Source organism: Mustela nigripes, chromosome 12 (genome assembly GCF_022355385.1).
Source record: "Mustela nigripes isolate SB6536 chromosome 12, MUSNIG.SB6536, whole genome shotgun sequence".
Lineage (NCBI taxonomy): Eukaryota > Metazoa > Chordata > Mammalia > Carnivora > Mustelidae > Mustela > Mustela nigripes.
In genome coordinates this window covers 147,420,824-147,435,750 of record NC_081568.1, presented here as the reverse complement: position 1 = coordinate 147,435,750, position 14,927 = coordinate 147,420,824, and the positions used below count along the sequence as shown (strand labels likewise).

The following is a 14,927-nucleotide window of genomic DNA, read 5'->3' as shown; positions in this document are numbered from 1 at the left end:
TGAGGTGTGGACCAGGCACTGGACACGCGGCAGAAGTACAGCCAGAGGGAAGGGGCTGCCTCCCGCTCTCAGAGAAAAGCTGAGAACTTCTGTGAGGGACACAAATGCACCAGCAGAGCATCAGGGGAGAGACCCTCAGGAGCACATGTTTAAGACAAGCCAAATCCTCATGAGAATCTGGGCCAAGATGTCCTGGGCGCTCTGTCTGGAGTTTAAGAAGATGGCCCGATGGAAGTGGCGGCTGGGGGGGGGGGGGGGGGGGTTTGTGATGCCCAACTGTCTCTGGGGTCACAGCACTGCGGGATGGCTCAGCCCTGTCCACATCAGCCCCAGAGCTGGCGTCCCAGGAGTGCTCCCTCATCCTCCAAGGGATTCCCTCCTTGTTTTCTTCTATGTTGAGTCTTGTCTTTTCTGCACCTCACGTCTTACTCTTTCTTGACTTACCTTTCAGTTTGGTGGAGTACATCTTACAGTAGGTCCTTGAGAAAGGGTGTGTGGCAGTTAAATTCTGAAAAATCTTTATCTTTGAAAATGACTATCCTATACTCATTCTTATAAATTTTGGCTAGGTCTAGAGTTCTTGTAATCATTTGCCTTCAGAATTCTTAAGGCACTGTACTAGTGTCTTTTGGCTTCATATGTTGCTGTCATGAAATGCAAAGCCATTCTGATTCTTTTTTTTCTTTTTTTAAGATTTTATTTATTTATTTGACAGAGATCACAAGTAGGCAGAGAGGTTGGCAGAGAGAGATGGGGAAGCAGGCTTCCTGCTGAGCAGAGAGCCCAATGTGGGGCTCGGTCCCAGGACCCTGAGATCATGACCTGAGCCAAAAGCAGAGGCTTTAACCCACTGAGCCACCCAGGCGCCCCTTCCAATTCTGATTCTTGATATGTGACCTAGTACCCTACCTCGGCAACCTGTAGAATCTTTTCTTTAAACGCAGTGACTGGTATGGGGCTATTTTCTTCCCCAGTGCTTCCCCACACAGCATGCCCTTTGAATCTGGCAACTCCTGTTCTTCAGATCTCAAGTTATTTTATTAATCATTTCCCACCTTGTTTCCTCACTTCCTGTTATTTCCATTATTCAGATAGATGTTGGACTTCCTACACTGGTTGTCTAATTTTCTTTTTTATTTTCCATCTGATTTGTCTTTTTCTTTACTTTTTGGAAAAATTACTCCTATTTCATATGCATAGTTCACACATATACTTCATATTTTAAAAGATTTTGCTTTCTGAATTTTTAAAATTCTTTTTCCATAAATACAATGCATCTTCTTAATCTCTCTCAATAATATCTCATTGGCCAAAAATAATTCACATGTCTAAGCCCCCAAATCAAGGGATGAAGAAGTATACTCTGTCTGCTACAAAGCTATGCCAAAGGTGTGGGTATATAATATGAATTATAGGGGTGCCTGGGTGGCTCAGTGGGTTAAAAGCCCCTGCCTTCGGCTCAGGTCATGATCCCAGGGTCCTGGGAAGGAGCCAGCGTCGGGCTCTCTGCTCAGCAGGGAGCCTACTTTCTCCTCTTTCTCTGCCTGTGTCTCTGCCTACTTGTGAACTCTGTCAAATAAATAAATAAAATCTTTAAAAAAAAATGGCCTATAGAGTGAAGAACTGAGACCAAACATTTAACTGACCCCCCCCCCCACACACACACAATTAAGGGATAGGACATTTTCCCATCAATAATAGCAACTCATATTAAAGATTTATTTATTTGAGAGAGAAACAGAGAGTGCGGGGGGTTGGGGGAGGGCGGTGGTGGTGGCAAGGAGAAAGGGTAGAATCTCAAGCAGACTCCCTGCAGATCACAGAGCTCCACTCTGGACTCAATTCTACAACCCTGAGATCATGACCTGAGCTGAAACCAAAACTCAGACACTCAACCAACTGAGCCACCCAGGCACCCCAATAACAGCAATTCATTTTAGCCATGACTAAAGACAAAAGTCAGGGGACAGACAGAGGAGGGAGGACATCAGAAGGCAAGGAGATGTATATTTTAAAAGTGCCCCAATTCTCATATGTCCCCGGCCACAGAAAGTGTCTTTACTATACTAAATAACGTATTAACTGTGCTCTTGTAAATCATGTATTAACCAGTAATATGTTTCTAAAAAGGCTTCCAATCTTTGAAAAGTTCTTTCGCATGTACGGCATCTGCAGAACCTAAATGGCACAGTGGAAAGACAAAGAGCTCTGGTACTGGACTCTGGTTTGAATCCTTGTCTTACCTCTGAGCTGGCAAGCTTGACAACTTAACCTATGAATCTTAGTTTCCTTACAAGTAAAATTGGCGACAATAATATCCACCTTATGAGACCGTTGTGAGGACAGAATGACAAAATATTGAAAGAATCTGGTTCTTGGGACGCCTGGGTGGCTCAGTCAGTTAAGCATCTGCCTTTGGCTCAGGTCATGATCACAGGGTTCTAGGATCGAGTCCCGCATTGGCTCCTTGCTCAGCGGGGAGCCTGCTTCTCCCTCTGCCTGCTTGCTTTCTGTCAAATAAATAAATAAAATCTAAAAAAAAAAAAAAAAAAAAAAAGAAAGAAAGAAAGAAAGAGAGAGAGAGTCTGGTCCTTTTAAAATTTTCTTTTGACCTGAGCCCCTTGACTACTTAGATCAAAGCAAATGTGACTGGATGCCAAGATCCAAAGACAGGCACATCATGATCTAAGTAGCAGAACTGGCCAAAGGCTGAATCCTAGGCTGACAGTCCCTTCACACAGCAGCCCACCTCTGGGCAACCCAGGGCTTCCTTATGGAAAGGTGCTGATTATCATTAGCCAGTCAGCAACACAGTCTTTGCTTTTCTAGCAAGGGAAGAATGGTCTGTGGTCCTCTGGCTTTAAAAGAACCACCCTATTTTTCCTCCCCTGAACCACACGCCCCAGAGCCCAAACCATGCTAGATTGTGTTCTCTGCTTAGAAGTAAATGTTTCCACTTAATTTACAATCTCTGGTCTGTTAGGTTTTTTTGTCCCCTTAATATCTTTTTTTTTTTTTTTAAAGATTTTATTTATTTGACAGACAGAGATCACAAGTAGGCAGAGAGGCAGGCAGATAGTGAGAGAAGGAAGCAGGCTCCCTGCTGAGCAGAGAGCCCGATGTGGGACTAGATCCCAGGACCCTGAGATCATGACCTGAGCCGAAGGCAGTGGCTTAACCCAGGCGCCCCCCAGGCGCCCCCCCTTAATATCTTTTAAAGACAAGGGGAGTTGGAGAGAAGAGAGACAAAATACCATACCTAAAGTCATGTAATTACTTTAGGCCAAAAGTGTCAGTGCATTCAGGTTTTTGGATCCAGGCCCATAACCAGCTTCATCCCTTTTGCATGCAAATGTTTAACTACCTCCTTTCTCATTATTGCACCTTCCTTCCCTGAGCGATAGGGAAGACATACTGGAGTGTGTGTGTGTGTGGGGGGGGGGGGGTTTGTTTGTTTTAGTTTTGTTTAGATTAACAAATTTTTATTCATAACTATACAGAAATAGAGATGCAAAATAGATACACAAAACATGATTTTATATTTTCACTGTTTTATATTCAAGCAGAGAATCACAGAATCTATTACATCTTTCTCTGATTTTTAAAAATTTTATTTATTTGAGAGCATAAGAGACAGAGAGAGTACACACAAGAAGCGGGGGGAAAGGACAGAGGGAGAGGGAAAAGCAGACTCCCCACTGAGCAGGGTGCCTGATACAGGGCTCATCCCAGGACCCTGGGATCACGACCTGAGCCAAAGGCAGACACTTAACAGACTGAGCCACTGAGGTGCCCCTCTCTGATTGATTTTTGAATGAAACTGGTCTAATTTCACTGATATAAATTTTTTTTTTTAAATATTTTTTTTTAAAGATTTTATTTATTTATTTGACAGACAGAGATCACAAGTAGGCAGAGAGGCAGGCAGAGAGAGAGAGAGGAGGAAGCAGGCTCCCTGCTGAGCAGAGAGCCCGATGTGGGGCTCGATCCCAGGACCCTGGGATCATGACCTGAGCCGAAGGCAGAGGCTTTAACCCACTGAGCCACCCAGGCGCCCCTCACTGATATAAATTTAATTAAGAATCCATTAATATTTCTAAGAAGTTTCCAAGGTATATAGTGTGTAAAATCACAGCTTTTATCTTGTAGCTAATTTTTAAAAAAAACTGTACCATAAAATATACCATCTTAACCTTTTTTAAGTATATGGTACATGCTGTGCAACTGATCTCTAGAACTTTTTCATCTTGCAAAACTGAAACTCCATATCCAATGAACAGCTCCCCCAACCCCCATTCCTTCAGCCCCTGGCAACTACCATCCTATTTTCTATTCCTAAGAGTGACTATTTTAGATATCTCATGTAAGTGGAATCATGCAGTATTTGCCTTTTTTGGCGACTGGTCTATTTCACTTAGGATAATGTCCTCAAGGTTCATCCATGTTGTAGCGTATGACGACTTCCTTTCCTTTTTAAGGGTGAATAACATTTCACTGTACGTACACACCACATTTTCTTCATCCATTCATGTCCTGATGGGACACTTAGGTTGCTTCTACCTCTTGGTTACTGTGAACAATGCTGCATTGAACATGGGAGTGCAAACTGGGGGCTACAGGTCTTACTTCTGCCAACTCCACTTCTGAAATGATCCCAGCTTGAAAATATACAGCTTATGACTTTCCATTCAGAGTTCCAGCTGCAGGGTCATCCACTGAATAAACACTTGCTGAATATGTGGCAGGTATGGTTCTAGACTCTTGGTCTTGCTCGCAGGTGGCTCAGAGTCTACTGGAGAGCAGCAAACACACTAACTAAAGCTGAACATGATTTTTCTGACAGAGTGTGAGCACCTGGCCCAGCTTGAGGAGGGACGTGAGAGGAATCCTGGAAAAGATGATGTATGAGCAGAATTCTGAATGAGGAGCTGTAGATGTTACAAGACTGGGGAAAGATACATGTGATGATACCAAGAGAATTTAGGCCATTTCAAAGAACTGCATTCAAAGTATCTGGGGGATCTTGGGAGGGCGTCACCTGGGCTTCATTCCCATGGTACTGGATGCCACACCGATGACAAGTTGCTCCACTAGGCCTGGTAGCACCAATGCTGCTCCAAATGTTTACCATGTGCCAAGTCTCTGCTGCTGCTCTGACAGACACAATAGTTCTCCATGGATCTCAGGGCCTTGAGCACTTAACATGGCGAATATCTGGTCTTTGAGTTAGAATGCTTTAAATTCAGACACATATAGACCGGGTAGCTGGAGTTGTGGCATTTTCCATTTAAAGACATTACTCCTCCATCCTAAAGTAACCAAATCAGCTCTTTGCAGGAATGTTCCACAAGAAAGCAGACAGAACAGAGTAAGAAATGTGAAGGCAATGAGTGGTATTTGATGCAGGTAACAAAATTCACGACAAGGCTCCATGCTCTTTAACTCTCCCCCTTAGAAATCAGAAGTGAGACGGAAGTCATGGGGATGAGTATTTGAAAAATAAGTCAAATCTTTTCTGATAGAAAGCTGAGCCTGATGTGGCTAATAAATCTAACAATAAAGACTGGTTTTGCCAGTTAGGTTACATGGCAGAGAATGTCCAAACTTTTCAGATATTAAACAAACTATAGTCACAGTTTGATGAAAATCTATTCAAAGCCAACAGAAGTATTTTATCAAAAACACTGTATTGACAAAAGTGTAGAAATGAACAGTATTTTGATTGGCCCAATCTATTTTGAGAATATTGGGTTAAACAAGGTACCTCTAAGAAAAGAAAAACAGGTATAATCGGTAATCAATTGATAAGACTTGATAAAGCCTTTTGTATATTTCTCAGTAAATGAGTAAGTGACTGACTGAGATTAATCCTTTCATAAGCAGATGGATTCTAATTTTAAGTTTTTATTTAAATTCCAGTTAGTTAACATACAGTGTAATACTAGTTTCAGGTGCACAATGTAGTGATTCAACACTTCCATGCATCACCCACAGTGCTCACCACGGCAAGTACTCTCTTTAATCCCTGACACCTGATTCACCCCTCTGGTAATCATCAGTTTGTTCTCTATAATTAGGAATCTGTTTCTTGATTTGTCTTCTTTCTCTTTTGCTTGTTTTCTTTCTTAAATTCCCCATATGAGGGGCCTGGGTGGTTCAGTTGGTTAAGTGTCTGCCTTCAGCTCAGGTCATGATCCCAGGGTCCTGGGACTGAGCCCTGTGTTGGGCTCCGGGCTCAGCAGGGAGTCTGCTTCTTCTTCTCCCTCTGCCCCTTCCCCTGCTCTCTCTCTCAAATAAAGAAAATCTTTAAAAAATAAATAAATTCTACATAAGAGTGAAATCATATGGTATTTATCTTTCTCTGCCTTATTTCACTTATTTCGCATTACACTCTCTAGATCCAAGATGGCTTCTAATTATTTGTTTTCAATAACATTGAAAGAGTACATAACCAATTCCTGAGGTTAATTAGTAAGCTAATTTTTGATGATTGATCACCATGTGATTTTTGGTATACAAGTCAGGCTTCAAAAAAAATGTGTAAAAATGCTAGAACTAAATTTCTTCCTTGCTTTTGCATTAATGTGAGTAAGGATTTCTGGAGCTTACATTTATAAAAACAAAAAATAGGGACAGAATTGAAAACTCTTATTTTATCAACAATATTCACTCCTGGTTGCATGAACAAAATGCGGAAGGGGAAAGACTCATCCATCTCACAAAGGGAGACACTTCTTTTATCTTTCTTTCTTTCTTTTTTTTTTAAATTTTATTTACTTATTTGAAAAAGAGAGATACTTCATGCAAGAGAAGGGTTGAGAAAGCAAAGTGGGGAAGGGGGAGGAAGAGGGAAAGAATCCCAACTGGACTCACCACTGAGTGCTTGGGGCTCAGTCTGAGATCATGGCCTGAGCCAAATCCAGGAGTAGGACCCTCAACCGACTGAGCCACCCAGGGACCCTTAAGAGAGGCATTTCTAATAAACTTGTGCTCTTTTTGCTTAATGATTATTTACAAAAATTTATAATGTATTTGTTGTGTGTTGTGCACTAAGTCTAACTCAACTTACTGAAATAAGAAAATATGTAACACAGAAACTTATAAATACTACATATATTTTTCTTTTGTCTAAATCAACCTTTTTTTAAAAGATTTTATTTATTTGATAGAAATCACAGGTAGGCAGAGAGACAGGCAGAGAGATAGAGAGGAGGAAGCAGGCTCCTTGCTGAGCAGAGAGCCTGATGCGGGGGCTCCATCCCAGGAACCCGAGACCACAACCCGAGACCACAACCCGAGCAGAAGGCAGAGGCTTTAACCCACTGAGCCACCCATGCGTCCTTAAATCAACCTTTTTTTTTATTATTATTTTTTATTTTTTTATAAACATATAATGTATTTTTAATCCCCAGGAGTACAGGTCTGTGAATCGCCAGGTTTACACACTTCACAGCACTCACTCAACCTTTCTTAAAGAGAGCAAAAATATCCATAGAGCTTTATGGTCAAAGTAAATTGAAAAGTTTTCAGTTTCAATTTTGATGCCTTTATTGTTGCCGAGAAATTTGCTAGAATGAAAATAAAAAGACCTAAACACACACACACACACACACACACACACACATATTATGTTAGAATAAAACTATGGGGGTGCCTGGGTGGCTCAGTGGGTTAAAGCCTCTGCCTTCAGCTCAGATCATGATCTCGGGGTCCTGGGATTGAGCCCCGCATCGGGCTCTCTGCTTGGCAGGAAGCCTGCTTACCCCCCCTCTCTCTGCCTGCCTCTCTGCCTACTTGTGATCTCTGTCAAATAAATAAATAAAATCTTAAAAAAAAAAAAAAAAAAAAAGAAGAAAACTAGGTAGGGCAGGGGCTCCTGGGTGGCTCAGTCGGTTGAGCATCTGCCTTGGGCTCAGGTCATAATCCTGGGACCACAGTATTGAGTCCAGCATCTGCTTCTCCTTCTCCCTCTGCCCCTCCCCCACTGCTTCTGGGCTCGCGCGCGCTCGCGCTCTCTCTCTGTCTGTCTCAAATAAATAAATAAAATCTTTAAAAAAAAAAACCCAAAACTATGTGGGGCAAGTATTAAAGAAATGCAAGTTGTAAGAGGAAAAGGAAGGATTTCAAATTTCTATGAAAAAAAAAAAAAAAGCATTTGTTAAATGGCTGATAAAAGTGTACTCCTAAGGTATCCAGATTCCACAGACTACATTTTAAAAAGTGATGTAACCACCTTATTTTTAAATGTTAATATTTATAATTCTCTGAAAGCTACAGCCCCTGAAACTATAAATAACATTTTCTGTCTTTTCTCTTTTTAAAACAGTTGATTCATACTGAATTATATGTAAACGCTTATAAGACTGTTACATATACTTATTTCATATATTTCACTTAAACTGAGTTACAATAATTAAGCGTACAGTTGATCAACACAATGAACGCATTATGATTTTTTTTAAAAAATTTTTAAAGATTTTATTTATTTGACAGAGAGATCACAAGTAGGCAAAGAGGCAGGGAGAGTGGGGGGAAGCAGGCTCCCTGCTGAGCAGAGAGCCCGATGTGGGGTTCGATCCCAGGACCCTGGGATCCTGACCTGTGCTGAGGCAGAGGATTAACCCACTGAGCCACCCAGGTGCTCCTGCATTATGATTTTTGGTAAGCTTAAAAACCTGGGATGAAGTTTTAGATGTCCACATGAAAATGTGTTGAAGGGGGGTGTGCCTGGGTGGCTCAGTGGGTTAGAGCCTCTGCCTTCGGCTCAGGTCATGATCTCAGGGTCCTTGGATCAAGCCCCGCATGGGGCTCTGCTCAGCATGGAGACTGCTTCCCCCTCCCTCTCTGCCTGCCTCTCTGCCTACTTGTGATCTCTCTGTCAAATAAATAAATAAGATCTTTAAAAAAGAAATGTGTTGAAGGGGTTCGCAGTGTTGTAAAAAATTATTTAGTTCAAATACCCATTATCAAATACACAGCTTTTCAGGATAGGACTACCTTTCTAGATTCACCTTCTAGCTTCTAACACTTGAAGTCCCAAATTCAAAGAACTACTTACTGTCATAATTTTGTGCTTTTGCTTAGTTTCCCAAAGGGATCAAAATCCTATTAGGTGCCCTGTGATAAGAGCTCAAGTCCCCATGTATATTAGTTGTATTTAAAGGCTTGGAAAACTCCTAATAAAGGAAACTGTTTAAATTTGTTTCTCCAACTCTAGAACTCTTTTAATATTCTGTAAGATTAATGCTCCACAGAACACCTTTTAGGCAAAGCATCTAGCAAAATCTTAAGACATTTAAAAGTCTTTTTTTTTTTTTCAATTTTATTTATTTATTTGACAGACAAATCACAAGTAGGCAGAGAGACAGGCAGAGAGAGAGAGAGGAGGAGGCAGGCTCCCCGCTGAGCAGAGAGCTTGATGTGGGGCTTGATCCCAGGACTCTGGGATCATGACCTGAGCCAAAGGCAGAAGCTTAATCCACTGAGCCACTCAAGCGCCCCCAAAAGTCAAGTCTTTAAAGCCTTCCAAGCTTCATCCAAGAGGCAGCCCTTCCCAGTATTCCCCCAGGCTTTGCAGCCCTCAACACAGCTGTGCAAAAACTAGCTTGCCACCTACTCCCCCTGAGGCTATAAGACCTAGGTCCAGTATGACCATGATTCCTGGCTCTAAGCAGGGGCTCAAATGGCTGAATAGACCAATGGAAAGTGGCAACTGCAGGAAAGGAGTGGGCAATTCACAGGTTTCTACTTCGGATGACTAGCCTAGGGAAAATACTCAGAAGGAATATAAGATTGGCAGGAAAAAGGGAGAGTCCATTTTGGATATGTGGGAAATAAAAGTGGAAAGGTCTGGTAGACAGCTGGAAATATGGATCTGAAACTTGGAAGAAAGATCTGGAGATCTGCAGACTCTTACTATAATAGGCGGTAGATGGAGCCATGAAACAAACAATGACATGACCCAGGAAAACAGGACTATGGAAAAAGTAGAGAGCAGAGTAACCCAGGGAATACTAGTATCTAAAAGGCATACCAAGAAAGCTTCTCAAGCCAAAAAACTCAGAATTCTCCCTTTCCCCTCCCCCCGACCCCCCAATCTACTCCATCTGGCCCATCACTGAGCCCTGTCACCTCTGCCTTTGGGAGCTATACAAAACCCAACTCCTCCTCTCCATCACCACTGCCACATCCAGCCTCAGTCTAGACCACCACGAAAGCCTTAACTGTATCCACTCCTGTCCACACCAACCCGAAGCATTCTCCATAGCACCAGAATGGCCTTTAAAACATAAGTCATGCTTCTGCTTAAAACCCTGCTAACTGCTTCCCAGTGCACTTGATCTGGCCCTTTTTACCCACCTCTCACACTAGCTACCTACCTGCCATCTCTCCAGCTACAATGACCTCCTTTCTCAGCCTCAAAGACCTGGTGCTGGTGGTTTTCTCTAACTGGAATGTTCTTTTCTGAGACTTCCAGCTGACTGATGATCCCCTGTCAATCAGGCCCAGATAAAGACAGAGCATCTTATCTAAAGCTGCTACTGTAAGTCAACCAGTAGCACAATACTCCTCTCATTTTTTCTTAGCATTATAATATTATAAAAATTAGTTTTTTAAATTATCTATCTCTTTCTCCATGAAGCCGGAGTTTTAATTTGTCTTGTTCACTGCTGTATTCCTAGTGCCTAAGATCCCCTCTGGCCCACAGTAGGCACTCAAGTACTCGTTGCATGAATTATTAAGGGAAAGCAGGAGACTGAGAAAAAAACCAGAAAGCTGGTAAGAGAATCAGAAGAGAACAGAGGGGTGCCTGGGTGGCTCAGTGGGTTAAGCTGCTGCCTTTGGCTGAGGTTATGATCCCAGGGTCCTGGAATTGAGTCCCGCACAGGGGTCCCTGCTTAGCGGGGAGCCTGCTTCCCTACCCCCCACCCGCCTGCCTCTAGGCCTGCTTGTGATCTCTGTCTGTCAAATGGATAAATGGAATCTTTAAAAAAAAAAAAAAAGAAGAAGAGAGCAGAAACTAAGAGAAGAGCCTTGAGAAGGAGGAAGTCAAAAAGAATGATGACTAAGAAGCCACTGAATTTGGCAATTCCATCTTTGGTGCCCTTTAAAGGGGCAATTTCAGAAGAGAAGAGGGAAAAGGCAGATTACAATGGGCTAATGAGTAAATGGGAAGTTCAAGGGGAAAGGGCAAAGGGAAGGAAAAAGATGGAATACTATTTTGAGGGTGAGAAAAGACAAAAGAAAGGAGAATAATTGCTTATGCTTTCAAGCTGAAGGGAAGGGACAGCGGGAAAGGGAACCAAAGATAAAAAAGGAAAGAGGGCCAGGACAAGGTCCCGGATGTTATAGGAAGAAATGGGATCCTAAAGCCATATTAGTCATCTCTTCTCTAAAACTATCCCACATGATTACAGTAAGATGTCTATTTTACGTTCAGAAACATCTATTCCCTGGAAGTAATTTGTTATTTGCATAATTCTAACACAGTTTGGTCTACAAAATCATTACTAAAATGCTGTATATGTTTCTTAACTCTTAAAAACACACACTGGGGTGTCTGCAAGTAGAAAGCTTTAAGATTTGCAGGTAGTGCTCACATAGTTCAGAGAACAAAGGTGTTTTAAGAGAGAGAGAAAGAGATGGAGGGATGGATGTAGACAGGAGAAAGAGCGTGTGGGCAAATGATAAAGCAAATGGGACACAATGGTGGTATGGGCAGAATCTAAGTGAAGGATGTACAAATGGTCTTTGTAGTATTTGTGTAACTTTTCTCTAAGTTTTAAATTATGTACAAATAAAAAATTAAAAAAGAGGGAGTGAAAGGTAAAGTTCTTACACCTAAACTAAGCAGGGAAGGCAACTTCCATGAATGGTTGGCAGGCAACTACCAAATTTCTCGAGACTTTCACAACTACTTCAGGAATAAGCAGCAAAAATGTAACAATAGTGGATAAAGGGATGAAGCATAAACCTTTACGGCATTTTACTAAAAGAAAATGCTCAAGCTACTGCATAAGACGATTTTCATTACAGAACACTTGTATAAAGTGGTTAGAAAATTCTCTATAATCTAGCACTCCTAATAAAAAGTCAATTTTTGGGGGGGGCACCTTGGTGGCTCAGTGGGTTAGGGCCTCTGCCCTCGGCTCAGGTCGTGGTCCCAGGGTCCTGGGATCAAGCCCCCCCCCCCCCATCGGGCTCTCTGCTTGGCAAGGGGACCTGCCTCTCTGCCTACTTGTGATCTCTGTCTGTCAAATAAATAAATAAAATATTTTTAAAAAAAGATTTTATTTGTCAGTGAGAGAGTGCACAAGCAGGGAGAGTGGCAGGCAGAGGGAGAAACAGGCTCCTCACTAAGCCAGGAGCCCGACACCGCACTTGATTCCAGGACCTGGGGATTGTGACCTAAGCAGAAGGCAGATGCTTAACCGAATGAGCCACCCAGGTATTCCAAAAGAAGTCAGTCTTAACTGTTGTTAGAAAGCAATACTGGGGGCACCTGGGTGGCTCAGTCGGTTGAGCATCTGACTCTTGATTTCAGCTCAGGTCATGATCTCAGGGTCCTGGGATCAAACCCTGCACTGGGCTATGCAGTTGGCACAGAGTCTCCTTGGACTCTCTCTCTTCCTCTGCCCCTCCCTCTGCTCTCTCTCTCTCTTAATAAATAAATTTTAAAAAGAAAAACTAATCTGGTCTTTAATACACATACAGTATAAAGAAAACCCAGTAAGGTCATTTCTTGACAACTAGAATAGAAAAAAGTCTGAGGCACCGTTTCTGTTCCATCTTTAACAGAATAAGCAGAATAAGGTTAAGACTGCTGGTGGTGGGACATCCTAAGAAAGGAAAAAACCTGAAGGATGAACTCTATAAATCTGATCCCTTTTCAGTTTTACAAACGGTTGCTGATGAAACAGCTGCCTACCAGTATAGTACAACTGGGGGTGGGGGAGAACTAATAATATTCCCTATGTAAGGGATATTAATCAGATCAAGTACACATATAGAACTGTCCAAAATAACAAGAGGCACCTTCTCCACTCCACTTCTCTGTGGAAAGCTGTGCTCTCTCTCCAAACCAAAGTCCTATCTGGGGAAGGACGCTCTCCTCTCAGAACTCAGTAAACCATTAAAATGGAAAACATCACTGTTTTCTTAGTGACACGGACCTACTCTGTTACTACGACCCCATTCCAAGGCCAAAGAGCTCAGCTAGAATCAGTTGTAGACTGAAGTGAAAAGGGTCCCGCTCTCTAAGAGGGAGGCGGAAGAGCAGTTCCACTCTGAAGTTTAAACTCATGAAATCCTTGGGTCAAAGTTTAATGTGATAAGACATCAACATTAACACGGTCCACCTGCTTAGGCTCTAATGCCCGAAGGAATGAATGACAAGCCATATTCAAGTTCTAACACACTCAGAATTCATTTCTCTTCAAACAGCGTGCCTCATTTCTTTCCAGTAAATCAGCACTAAAAATAACAGAGAGTCTAAGCTCTTACTCTCTTTAAACAAATTGAATCAGCACTCATACACCTTCTACAGTGTTCAAGACAACTGTTTGAGTATAAAACTAGGATTTTTATGAGCTTTCGTTGTTTACTTAAATTGGAATGACCATCCACTACTCTTACAGGCTTTCCTTAAAACAAGAGTTGTAAGTAAAGGTGGCTCATGAAATTAAGCCATTTTACTTTTCAGGGTTAGCGTGTAAAAGGATAGATGACTGAGTAAAGTACTACAAAGTTGAGTATCAATCACTCAGCATGTGAGGAAGGCCTAAGATGTGCACAGGACTGAACCAAACTCCTTCCTGCCTCCCAGGGCTTACAGTCGACTTGGCAAGACAGGACCTAAAGCAGTACCACTATCTGCCATACCTTTTCCGAATGTTCTCACAAAGAAGACTCCGACGGTAGGCTAGGGTGGTCAGAAACTAGCTTTAAAGAAGAAGAAGATGAGCCAAAGGATGAGGGCAGGATTCTGAAAGGGGAGAAAGGCCCTGCAGGCAGCAGCCTCTCTGTTTAAGAAATAGGAAATATTTTCACACCCGCACGCATTGGAGTCTTGTAAGAACCCTGGAGGATAAGAAGCTAAACGACATCCACAGTTTACAGATGGAAAAAGTGAGGTTCAGAAGCCTGAACTAGTCGATAGGATAAGCAATGAAAATGTCCAGCAGCCCAGTGTAGGAAACAATGAGGAAAAGAACTCACCAGAACATAGGACCCGTGGGGGCAGAGCATTTAGAGAGGAAGAAGAACCAAAGACTAGTAAGGGACCAGCACAGCAATAGCCTAGTGAGAGGTAATAAAGGCACAAATTTAAAAAACACACAGAACAAACTAGACCGGTAACACTTGTTTTAAACTTTAAATCACCAGGAAAAACCACCACCAAATAAATAAATAAATAAATAATCTTCCTTTTATAAATCAGTTTCACGGATGTGAACCTCTAACCAACAAATTCTCTGACATCATCGGAGATTTTTAAGAGGTTTATCCATTAAAACGGGAGCTGTCGACAATATTACTGGAATTACAAGTTCACACATTTCGGGGCTGCCTCAACAAACAAGCAATACTTTCTTCGCAACTCGGTGAGCGGTATTATGCCTTTTGCGGTGATCTCCCAAGATTTTTGGATTTTTCCGTTCAGAACCTTTTAATTTGGACAACCGCGGATCGGCTTATTTCCATATGCAAGCCCTGGCTCTTCAAAGAGCAGGGACCTTATAAATATTCGCAGGATAAATGAGGCCACTATCAGAAGCAACTCTGTGCCAGCCTGCTCCCCCCAAAAAGTTACCAAACATTCGGAATCAAGCCCGGAAGAATAACCTTTCAGCCACCATTCCCAGCCTCCCAAGCCGGGGCCTTAATTAAGTCAGGTCCTTACGGTCATGTTCTCCCAAAGTAAATGC

The 14,927-nt window shown here is 42.2% G+C and overlaps 1 protein-coding gene across 1 annotated transcript in view; it reads right to left on the bottom strand.

The window, feature by feature from the left end:
* MAML1 (mastermind like transcriptional coactivator 1) overlaps positions 1 to 14,927 on the bottom strand; it is a 44,959-nt gene that overhangs the window by 29,203 nt on the left and 829 nt on the right. The window lies entirely within an intron of this gene.